The following is a 13,325-nucleotide window of genomic DNA, read 5'->3' as shown; positions in this document are numbered from 1 at the left end:
GTGCTTTAGTTGAATTCTTAAAAGTGAGAATTTCAGGGCTTGGATTTTTTTTTGATCATTTCCTAAATTATCACACAGTGAAAATGGATACAAGGGATTCTAAAGAATGTGTTAGTCCATGAAATATCCTTTTCCTCCTAACCTTGCAGAATACTGAGAGTGACATTCTCACCCACCTATTTTTCTTTCTGGGTAAAACAGTTTTCTCCCCCCAAATTGAATTTGTGGGAATCACTTACAAATGTATCTTGGGAACAATTTTGATTAAATCCAAATAAATGATAAATAGCATGCTTACACTCATTTATATTTATTTCTCCTCTGTTAACTACGTTGGCAACGCCTCAAAATTTAGTGCTATCTGAAAATTTCATTAGCAGGCAATTTATTCCCCCCTGGGGATGATTAATAAAGAGAGAAAATAAAACTTGACCTCATGCCAAAGCTCCTGCAGCTCTACCTGCCACTTTCCCCTCCCCCCACCCAAATGGACGGGCTTCTATTTATCAGCACCTTCATTTGCACCCGCCTCTGGGCCAAATGATGTGATACTGTTCTCCTCCACTCCAGCTGGAAACAGGTTATAACAATGAATTTGCTCAGACATGGAACTAAACGTTCCAACTAGTTCCCTAATAAAGCCTAGGCTGTATTTCACAAAGATAAGAGCTTTGTCGTTCTGCAAACAGACATAATGTTTGGCATCATTACTTTTTATAAGCCTATTCAGCCATATTAGTGAGTCTACTGTTTTCTAAGTTATTTATAGATTTGCTTTCAATATCTAGGACTTAAAGAAAAGAAAAAAAAAAGTCCTGACATTACATGGATCATGTAACAGTGAGCACTCTTCTGTTTGAAGTTCTGTACCCTGTCTGCTTTTCTTCAATGCCTGGCACTATTCCAGTTCTTAATGATATTTCACAGATTCTTCTAAGTAGTTTAACAAATGACATCCCACTATTCCTGGCCCTAAGTGATTTTGAAGCAGACTATTCTGATATTAATATTCTTGGAGTTGGAATTTAAATGTAGCCATGGGATTAAGTCAACTTGGGTTGCTTTCTCTTTGTTTCCATTCTTTGTACCTTTATTGAGGGAATTTTTGCATAACAATATGGAATCAATCCTGAAATTATCAGATTTGGCTGTTGAGATTTAGAAGCTAAATGAATCTTTTTCAGTTTATGTCATTTATTATATTAAATAACATAGTCTATGTTTTAATGTAAGGGGAGGAAATTTGCACTTTTGCCCTGAAAACCTGGTTCAAAAACCAAGTCACCACAAAATGTATTTTAATGGCAATAGCTAGAATTTGGGGACATTTTGGCTTTCTTTTCCTTTTCCCTTTTATGCTTATTTCAACATAAAAGTAAAACTTCAGCATAAAATATATGGTAGGGAAAATTTAACTGAGATCCAAGCTAATGTGGCTTAGAAAATATTTGAAACCACTACACTACATATTCTATATAAATATTAAAGAAAACTTCTTTCAGAGCTGTTTTGCAAAAAAATGATGTAGCTGCATGAAAGAAAACATAATTACCCATTAATAACTTCAAAATTTTCATTTGTAGCATATAGTTCACTATGTTTTTTTGTTTTTTGTTTTTTGGTTTTGTTTTTGTTTTTTGCCAGTCCTGGGCTTGAGCTCAGGGCCTGAGCACTGTCCTTGGACTTTCTTAAGGCTAGAGCTATACCACTTGAGCCTCAGCACCACTTCCAGCTTTTTCTATGTATGTGGTACCAAGGAATAGAACCCGGGTCTTCGTGCATGCTAGGCAAGGACTCTACCACTAGGCCAAACTCCCGGCCCCTAGTTCACTATGTTTTTAAAGACAAATTTTGTTGAAGACTTCTCACTGGAATGTTCAGCCTGTTTATATATTTTTTTCAGATAAGTGTTTGAACATTTATACTTAAGCTTTCTTTGAAACTTAAACTATTAACATGGGTGTGTGTTTACCTGATTTTTCATTCTTCTGACCCCCAATAGTTGCAAATTTAGAAAAAGAATTAAAGGAATTATGATTCAAAATTAACTAATATTTAATACATTTGAAATACATATGCCTTACACTTGAAAGACCATTGCAAAGGAGCTAATTTGAAAGTTCTCTTTGGCTAGCCACTCTTGGCTCACATCTGTAGCCCTAGCTATTCAGTTGCCTGATATAGTGATTGTAGTTCGAAGCCAGTCCAGGCAGAAAAGTCTATGAGAACCTGATCTCCAGTTTACAATGTGAAAACCAGAAACTCAGCTGTGGTTCAAAGTGGTAGAGTGCTAGCATTGAGAAAAACAAAAAAGGAAAAAAAGAAAAGAAAACCAACCATGGCCAGGAATTGGCCTAGTGGTACAGTGCTTGCCTAGCATGCATGAAGACTTGGGTTTGATTCCTAGGCACTACATACATTGAAAAAAGCTGGAAGTGGTGCTGTGGCTCAAGGGTAGAACTCTAACTTTGAGAAAAGTCCAAAGACAGTACTCAGGCCCTGAGTTCAAGCCCCACAACTGGCAAAAAAACAAAAAGAGAGAAAACCAAACAAACAAACAAAAACAAAAAAATTCAAGGACAACACTCAAGCTCTGAGTCCTACCATCATACCAAAACAGTTATATTTGCTTTTTAGGTAATTGTATGTTCTCATCAAAGTATGGGTAATATTTCCATCATCAGTGTTAAAAACACAAGAGGTGAAAAATAGAAAAACAGAATATTAAAAAAAAAGGAAAAGCAGCATATTAGGAAATTGAAGTATTTGAAAACTGTGAGACATACAGTGGCTAAGATTGAAAAGGAAGCTGTGAACCCAAATATAAAAGATGTGAGAGGCGTGAGGTTACATAGCATGAAGCTGGACATTCTTTGTGTTTTTCATTGTTCTTTTCTTTTTTTTCTGGGACTTAGACTCAGGACTCTCAGGACTGCGTATTGCCTTGAAGTATTGTGCTCAAATCTAACCTTCTACAGTTTGTGCCACAGTTCTACTTTTAGCTTTCTCTTTTCTTTTCTTTCTTTCTTTTTTTTTTTTTTGTTGTTGGTCATGAGGCTTGAACTCAGCCTAGGCTCTGTCCCTGACCACTTCAGCTCAAGGCTACCACCCTACCCTTGAGCCAAGCCTCACTTCCCATTTTCTAGAGGTTAATGGGAGTCCTTTTGTGTCTGGGCTGGATTTAAATCTTAATCCTCAGATCTCTGCCTCCTGAGTAATTAGGATTACAGACTTGAGCCATGTACCAAGCAAGAAGCTAGATTTTCTTTTACAAGAATTGCAAAGCTATTGGAGAATAAGAAAAATATAGAACTAAAACTGAGTCACATAATCATTTGCCACAGTATGAACATTTGATAGAAAAAGAAATAACTTTAGAATGGGAAATAATTCAAAAGAGCATTGCAAAAAGACAAAACAAAACTACTTAATGTGCATAATAAACAATTATTTACCAAACCTGTACCATCTGTCCATTACTCTCATGAAAACAGAATACAATATAAACTAAAGAGAGCAAAATCTTGACTTCAGGGAGAGCAGTGGGGAATAATGAACAGAACAACTATGCATAAATTATGCAGTATAATAACAATGTTAACTGAGTTGGGAAAATATAAACTGGGAGAGAAACAGGAACTTGTGTGAGGAATGAGGTAATTCACAATTACAGTAATACAATCAAGGTAAGCCCCTCTGTGATACTGTAGGGGAATCTTGAGTAGGTTGATGACAGGGATTTCTGGGAGAAACATTTTCCTAGTAGAGAAAAGTGAGAGAAAAGGCTTTAAAGAAACATTGTACCACTATATCATGACAGAACCAGGAAGCCAATTCAGCCACAGTAGTGCTATGAATCAAATGAAGGAGGTTGTGGGATTAGTAAAATTGATGACTAGGAGATAGATTAGGGATTTGTAGGATGCTCCCAAGACTGCCATTTTTTTTCTCTCTGGAGGAAATGGAGAAGTGGTACAGTTCAGGGTTTGAGCAGAGGAATGACATAGTATTAATTATGTTTTAAAATAACTATGTTTATACAATTATACAGTGGTCACATAATAATGACCTTTAGGCTTGAAGAAGATTCAGGCAGAGAAATACCTACTGCAGTGTTACAAAGTGAGTGTGACAAAGTCACACACAGGGGAGCACTGAGAAGTAGTTAAGATGGCATTAAAAAAAAGGAATCCCAGCACTGGAGGTTTATTGCCTCTGTCACAAGTTATTCAGGAAGCTCAAATTTGAGAATGGCAGTTTGATGCCATCTGGTGCAGAAAAGTCCATGGGATACTTTTCTCCAATTAACTAGCTACAGGCTGAAAGTGGAAGTAGAGTTCAAATATTAGAATACCAGTCTTGAGTGAAAAAGCCAAGAGTGCAATGTCTTGAGTTCAAGCCCCAGCAACACACAAAAGAAACGCAACAAAAGAACTAGAAAGTTCTGAACTAAATGATGGCTAATAAAACTTATTAACTGAATATATAAAGATGAGAGAATTTAGTCAATATTTTTAGGTTCTGATGTGGATTGCCTAAGAATATGGTTTTGCTCTTAATTGAAATATCCCAACAAAGGAGAGGAGATCATGTCATAGCAGAACTATTTGCAAATGGGCAAGGTGATCTATTATTAGCATTGTCATCATTGTTATTGACATTGAACTCAATGATAATGGGTCATGTTCAGCTTTCTTGCTTATGTTGGCACTTTACTGATTTGGCCATGTTTCCATTCTAGCTTTTAGCTGGATTAATTGGAGATGGAATCTCGATGGATTTTTCAGCCTATTCTGGATTTATACTACACTTCTCCAGGTCTAAGCCTTCTGAGTAACTAGGACTACATGTTCACACTGCCAATATCTTGTTTGATTGCTTAGTTTGTATTTTAGTGAGTTAATCATTTTATATGTACTTTCCTTTGTGTCAAAATTTTAGCTAAATAAGGATATTGAGTTTTATTCTCAACTTCTGAGTCAAAATATTTTAGGCAATAAAGACTACAAAGTCCATCAGAAGTTAAATCATTAAACTACAGATATTAACGACTTAAAAACAAAACTCTATGATCTTTAAGTCCAAACTTCTCAGTTATATTAATGACTGTGCCTCTCTCTTAGCCACAATGTCTTTAAATTTTCCACCCATGAGAGACTAAGTGTTCCGACCAATCATTTAACACACTTAATTAAATTTTTAGTTTAATGACAAAAAAGAACATTTCACTTCTTGTCGCTTCTAACCATTGCTTTACCTCTTCTTTTTACAGCTCATTTTAATAAGTACAGATTGTACTTATTTATCTGAAATTCATACATAAACTCACTACAGTTTACTCCCCTATAAAGAAATAGCATTTTCTTAGTATGTTCAATGTCCAATTGGCATTGCTTTTTATATACATGCAAAAAATATTGTTATGTAAATACAATATACCTCACATAAAAATTAGAAATAAACATAAATTCCTGATAGTCAATCAACACTAGTATATAGCAGTCCTAAGCTAGTCTATCTTCATTTGGTTAATTTAGTTGTTATTGTTGGGGTAATGTACAGAATGATTACAGTTACATTCATCAGATAGCGGGTACATTACTTCTTGAATATTGTTACCCCTTCCTATGTTTTCCTTGCAATTTCCATCCCCCTACACCCACATCTTGTTTCTCCCCTTCCCTTTTTCAAATAAACAAATGAATGTATATACAATATACCAGGTACTAAAGTCATATACGGTAATAGCATTAGATAAATCTTAAGGATAAAAGAAGAGAAAAGAAATAGCTTCACACAGTACATTAAGAACAACAGTCAGGCAAAAGTGGAAAGGAAAGGGAGACAGGACTAAGCACTAAGCTTCAGAACACTGAAGTGTACTAGGACACTATTTTATGTTGTTCCTTTCTACTTTTTGTCAATCCAGGCTTGAACTTAGAATGTGAGCACTATCCTTGGGCTTTCTCAAGGCTAGAGCTCTGCCACTTGCGGCACAGCAACACTTTTTCTATGTATGTGGTACCAAGGAATTGAACTTGGTTTTCATGTATGCTAGGCAAGCATTCTACCACTAGGTCAAACACCTGGCCATTATATTGTTTCAAATAAACCTGATTTGTCTGCTTTAACAAAAAAAGAAAGAAAGAAAGAAAGAAAGAAAGAAAGAAAGAAAGAAAGAAAGAAAGAAAGAAAGAAAATCACAAAGGGAGATGATACCTTAATTTTAGTTACTTCCATACTTTCTCTCACAGTTCATTAGAAGACCACATCTGGGTTACTTGACTGATCAAGGTACAGAAATTCATAGATGCATACAGAGGGTAATGTATGTGCATAAAGAGAAAACTGAATACTCTCTAGATGTACAGAAGAAAAGATGAATTAATGTCAGAAGGCAATGGGAGTGCAACTTCTGTATCTTTGTCTACACTAACGACAAAAGATTTTACAGATATTTCAACAATTTGGAAGACATTTAGCATGGTACTGGCTGCTTTTTCAAAATATTACAAAATTAACATAAGCTTTATTTTTTAAGATATGTATAAATTTTTCTTTATGGATAATAAATTGACTTAAACCTTTAATTGTTGAACATTCAATTATTAGAATTGCTATTTCCACTATATAAACCACCTTCTTCATATTTTCCTTTTTCTTTTCTTATTCTTGACTTTCTTAGGCCCCTAAATTAATATTTGGAAAACTTATTTCAGGTGTGTTTGTACACTCCTGTAATCCCAGCTACTTGGAAGGCAAGGAAAAAGGAAGTAATGAAAACTAACAAAATTGGGGCTGGAAGTTTGGCCTGGTGGTAGAGTGCTTGCATAGCATGCACGAAGACCCGGGTTCGATTCCTCAGTACCACATACATAGAAAAAAAGCTGGAAGTGGCGCTGAGGCTCAAGTGGTAGAGTGCTAGCCTTGAACAAAATAGAGTCCAAGGACAGTGGTCAGACCCTGAGCTTAATCCCAGGACTGGCAAAAAAAGAAAACTAACAAAACATAGAATGTAGGTATATTCCATATCAGATAAGTCATACATAGAAGAAACAGTCCAAGGTAGACACCAGGCTAAAATCTAAGACCCTATCAGAAAGTAACTAAAGCAAGAAAGGACTAGGACTATGAATCAAATATTAGAAAGTCTGACTTGTAACTACAGCACGGAATTCAAACCCTTGTGACAAATTGAAAGAGAAAGAAAAGAGAGTAAGCAAGAATGGGAAAAAGTGTGAAAGAACAGTATCAAGCAAAGAACAGAAAATAATTGCAATAGGAGAAAAAAACATTTTAAAGTTTTTTTCTCATTTTTATTTTTTTTCAAAAATAAAACTTTTTATTGAGATAACAATCCGTGATCTCAATGATTTTAAAAAGTATGTACTCACAACTCCTGTATTTACACACACATACACACACGCACACACACACACACATACACACTACTCTGTATGTTTTATTTCAAAAGAATATTGTTATTACTTATGAAAAGATGCCACAATGAGTGAGCATTACATATTACTGAAGCAGCAATTATCTAAATAATTTCATTTTCTTCTGACAGCGTAGTTTATCAATCCATGTTTAAGGGGAACTATGCTATAGGTTTTTTTCTTTTTCTCATAAATACATTTAATTTTTTCCAATTCGTATATAAAGAAATGTCAACTCAATAGTCTTTTTTGTTGGTCAGAATGTTATCCTTAAAGAACAACATTTTGAAAAACCTGTACAACCATTCTTGAAATAGTTTTTCTATGCTGGGAGAATGATATTCATAATTATCTAAAAATACCAGATATTAATCAGGCACAGTCCTTCTCAGACCCATAGTATGAGTAAACCCAAATTGATTGCCAAATCATATCCTGTTTTACTAAACACATCTCTTTGTTATACATGGGTCATTTTATTTCAGGTGATGTTGGTAGTTATACAGATTAGTTTTATTTTTCAATGATTTTATTTACCTGGTGTGCTACTATCTACAGGGTTCCCAGCAAATATATTTATTCTAGAAACATAGTGTGTAATTGCATGATGACCAAGTGTTATTTTTTACATTTGAGAAACTAATTAAATATGCTACTTCTCTAAATTCTGAGTAATTAATGAAATGCATAAGAATTTGCAGCTGGAGATGGCTCAGAGTGAATTTCCCCCTATAGTATTGTCCACAGTAAGTGCTTGAAATAACCAAGAGACAGTCATTATTTTCCCTACTTAATAACTATTTTTACAAATGCAAGGGGAATTGAAAAATTAAATGGTTAACAAATAAAACAAAGAGAAATAAAAACTTTAAAATGACAATGAAATAAATTTTATTTTCCTTATTTGCTATTATATTTCCAATTGCGATTATTCATTGAAGACTGGCATTACCATATGCAAGGAATTGCACATTGGTACATAACTCAATGGGGTTAGAATTTACCATGTTGATAGAATTACATTAGAGAAGATCAAAAGAATATTTGCTATTTTAAATACATAGGTTTATTGAAATGTTCTATATCAAAATTGAGAGTGCTCAGAAATTGAGGTGTGGCTCAATTTCTAGAGCACTAGTCTTAAACAAGTGAAAGTGCAAGACCCTGAGTCCAAGCTCCAGTCTCCACAAAGAAATATGTTGTAAATTCTGAAAATTCTCTGAAGACACTGTCTGAAAAAAAAATCACTCTATTTGTGGAGATCGCTCACCTACTAGAACTCTAAATTCTAGCAGTGTGTAACTTTCTAGTATGTCCAACAGAATCCACTATTATTTCATATAATAGTATTCATACATCTTTAACTTTACTATTTACACGATGTCTATTTTCCACATCTAACTTTCTGCCAAGCTCACAAAGTCAGGATCCTAAACTACTGCATTGACTAATAATATCTATCCAAACAGAATTTTCTTCTGATTATTCTCATTAAAATGTTACTACATTGTACTATTCTAAGGAAAACCCTGTATCAGGTATTTCTGTCTGTCTGCTAGGATCTGGTTAGGGTTTGAGAGTGTTATACTATATCAATGTCCCGAACTTGCCCTAGCTCTTGTCTGTGTTAAGTGTTACAGTTTATTTCCACCCCAGAAAGCACTGAGATATGAAATATATATTTCTTTCAAATGACAGCTGCCAAATTTTCCTTTTTATAAAATAAGAACAACATAGCTAACCACACACACACACACACGCACACACACTTGAGTTGAAGAACATCAGAGTCCAACAAGAGTGAGTAGTTTTCTAAGTGATACAAGATGCCAAAGCATTTATGTTAATATTAATCTCTTAAAATAAAACCTTGACTCTGAAAATGTCATTGCTTTCTAAGGTTCAAGAAAGTTCAACAAAAAATGTAGATTCTCTTTAGAAATAAAAGGAATTATAAATTATCCCTGATTGAAGAACCTTTCTCTCTGCCTTGAAAATTGTCGAAGCTCCTCCCTTCATGGAACTACAGTTAACTTCCTGTCCTTCACTGGATGTGATGTTAATTATATAGCTGTCAGCCTACCTGCTCTATTTAGAAGGAGAGTTGTACATTTTTCCAACAACCCACCACTTAGTTCTCTTCCAATTTTTAAATAGTGCTGACTGGTACTTTTTAATTAAGACTTGACAGTAGAAATTTGCATTCCAAAAGCTCGGTGGATTCCATGGAATTAGATTGTCTAGTGTCCCACATGTACACCACAGATACATTTCCATACCACTTTTTGGGGTTTTTTTGCATGCAATTGTTTTCTGTTGCTGAGTTTTGGTAGCATATGTTCTACAGATTATAGGCAACTTGGTCTTTAAACTAAATTAGTAGTTAAATTCTAAGTTCATTCAATGTAGTGTAATTTGGGCGAGTAGGGAATTTGTGCAAAATTTAAAATACTGGTTCTATCCATTATTAATTTAGATTTCCTACAAGTGAAGAAAATATTTGTGGGTGCATGGACATTAATTTCACTGTATTTAATGCTACAGTTTTGGTATGTGTTAAGTGAGAAATACTACATAAGGTCCTAAATTTTGATTCACAAAAGAAAAGCTATGATTCCTGTCAATTTAATTTACTATAAAATTATTAGTTTTATATGCAATAAAAATGCCTATGTATATACATATATATGTATATGTATATTTATATGTATAGATCCAAGACAAAAGCTGAAGTGTGATTGCTTTCTAATTAGTTTAGCAAAAAATAAAATGCTATTATATCCCCCACATAAAAGCAGAATCATTGAAAACACTAAGAAAAAAGACTTTAAATAATGTTTAACAGTATTAAGATGAAAGACAGGCACTTGGTCATGCTTTAGTATTTCTGTTCTCAAGAGTGAATGGCTCAGTTTAACAATTTTGGATCTAGTGGTGATTGAACCATAAACCCAGGAGATACAAATCTAACAAAGTATTTGAGGAGCTGTGGATGCAGGTAATTACGAAGTAAAGAAAAATTCCAAGTCCCCATATTTGGGGAATTTTAAGAGGAACAATAGAACAGACAGATAGAGGAAAAAGAAACACGTGAGTGAGAATGAAGGAGAGAAAAATTTTAAGATATCGGCTCCTACAATTATGGAAGCTGTCAAGTAGAATATCAGCATAATGAACTCATGGTGTGAATTATGTATAAAAGTAGATTGCTTGTAAAATTCTGGCTAACTTGTAGGAGATTATATTACTATTATTATTATTATTATTATTGTTATTATTATTGTACAATTCAGACCCTCTACTTATTGAATGAGGCTCATTCACAGTATGTAAAATAATGTGGTTAATTCAAAGTCCATGCATTTAAATGTTAACATATACTAAAATAGTATTACAAAAAGTTCAGAATATAAGGTTACTTAGTAACCAGTCTTGATGGCTCAGCTCGTTTACACATAAAATTAAACAACCTGTCTCCAAAACTATTTTTCTTGTTGAGAAAGAATTTATCATGTCTGAACTTCTTACTTTTTAAGCATAAGAACATAGTTACACATTTCATATGGAGGCTGTGGGAGTAATTTAGTAATATATTGCTTGTATTGAATGTAGAAGTCTCTGGTTCAGTATCAGCATACACACACACACACACACACACACATACGGAAGTAAAAGTATGAATTATTCAAAATAGCTTTGAAATTGAAGAACCACTTGGGGATACTTATTCAATATGAGGGATAACTCATATCTAATAAAAATTGTTTCAAGATTAAGCATTTTAAGAAGTGTGTTATGTATGGAAAGTAGGTATTTAAATGAATCATAACAGATTTTATTAAGATACACAAATACAAATAATTGATTTTAAATAATGTATTAGAATTAACTACAACAAAGATAGGATAGCATTTTCAACAAATGTGTATTTTATGTGGAGGAGAAAAACAAGAAAAAATGAAAAGGAATGAAGAAATAAGAAAGATAAAACAAACCAAAACTACTAGAACTTAGGCTATTTTTAGTTGTATATTTTTAGTTTCCGTACTAAAGTGTAGGAGCTTGTGCTTTCAAGGCAAGTTCTCTACCATTTGAGCCATTCCAGACCCTTTTGATTTTAGTTACTTAGTGATGGCAAACAAACATTTGGAAAGTAACTTTCCTTTAAAAATCTGCCACTACGCATACTAAATCCACTAGCACAATGATGTTCATTGCAGCACTATTTACCATAGCAAAGATATGGAACCAACCTAGATGTCCCTCAGTTGATGAGTAGATCAACAAGATGTGATATTTATACACAATGGAATTCTATGCTGCTGTCAGAAAGAACAACATCTCCCCATTTGTAAGGAAATGGAAAGACTAAGGAAAAAATCATATTAAGTAAGCCAGACTCAAAGGAAGATAGACTCAATGGTTTCCCTCATTTGTTATAATCAGTAGAAACCTTGGGCTTTCCTAGCAGAGATTTGCAATAGAGCAAAACCTAGATAAATAAGGCCATACAGTGTGACTCTAAATGTAAGGACCTCCCAGATATAGAAACAAAAGCCATATAATGAGTGATTATGTCCTTGATGTACTATGTTATCTCATCTTTTTTTGCCATCCCTTGGTTATCTCAGGTTGTTACAATATTTCACTTTGTTATCTGATATATTGGATAAATGCGTATTTGGTTATTTGAAATTGGATAGGGAAGGGGGGAAAACAAGATGAGGGGTGGGAGTCAGGGGAAGGGAAATGGGGACCAAGACATGAGAAAGGGTAGCAATGTTTGTGAAGTAATGCACCTTCTATCTGGTGAATATAATGTAACACTTCTATTAATTACAATAAAAATATATAAAAAAATCTGCCACTACATTGTATTAAAATATATTAAATTGAAGAATAATAAACTTGACAGTTTGAAATGCTATGAAGATTTGTATAGCTGGTGTCATTACAAAATTCTAAAGATACTTAGGAGAACCATTTACATTGTTAATAATGCTAATCTTTAGTGTATGATCAGAAATTTTACCTTAGTTCTCCATGAAAAACCACGGGCACATGGTTGCTTTTTGTAGCTTTACACATAGTCATTCAAAATCAGAAATATGCTTTCCCCTGAATGAGTAAAAGGATGTATATAGGCATATGAAATCTGCACCATAAATTGAATTTCTGATGCATATAAAACATACACGCACTGTTACCAGTAAAAGAAAATGGACAGACTCAAAGGACTATATACTGTTTGCCTCCATTTTTTAATGATAGCTATTAAACCTAACTTTATAGAAAATATACCTGGACATGTGCTGGTTGCTCATGACTGTAATTAATCTTTTTGGGAAGCTGAGATCTGAGAATCAAGGCTCAAAGCCAGCCCAAAAAGGAAATGTGATCTCCAGTTTAGCACCAGAAGGCCAAAAGTGGAACTGTGCTCAATTGGTGGAGCTCTAGTCTTGAGCATAAAACCTCAGGGACATTGCAAATCTCTGCTAGTAGAGCCCAAGGTTTCTACTGATTATGACGAATGAGGGAAACCATTGAGCCTAAGTTCCTTTGAGTCTGGCTTACTTCACTTAATATGATTTTTTCTAAGTCTTTCCATTTCCTAACAAATGGGGCAATGTCATTCTTTCTGACAGCAGCATAGAATTCCATTGTGTACAAATACCACAACTTGTTGATCCACTCATCAACTGAGGGACATCTAGGTTGGTTCCATATCTTTGCTATGGTGAATAGTGCTGCAATGAACATTGCTGTGCTAGTGGATTTAGTATGTCCTTGTTTCTGGGTGGTTGGGTAAATGCCAAGTAGTGGAATTGCTGGGTCATAGGGGAGTTCTATGTTTAGCCTTTTGAGGCACTGCCACACTGCTTTCCA

This window comes from Megascapheus bottae, chromosome 12 (assembly GCF_031878675.1).
Source record: "Megascapheus bottae isolate mThoBot1 chromosome 12, mThoBot2.hap1, whole genome shotgun sequence".
Taxonomy (NCBI): domain Eukaryota; kingdom Metazoa; phylum Chordata; class Mammalia; order Rodentia; family Geomyidae; genus Megascapheus; species Megascapheus bottae.
The sequence above is the reverse complement of the archived record's forward strand: the minus strand, read 5'-3'. Positions refer to the sequence as shown.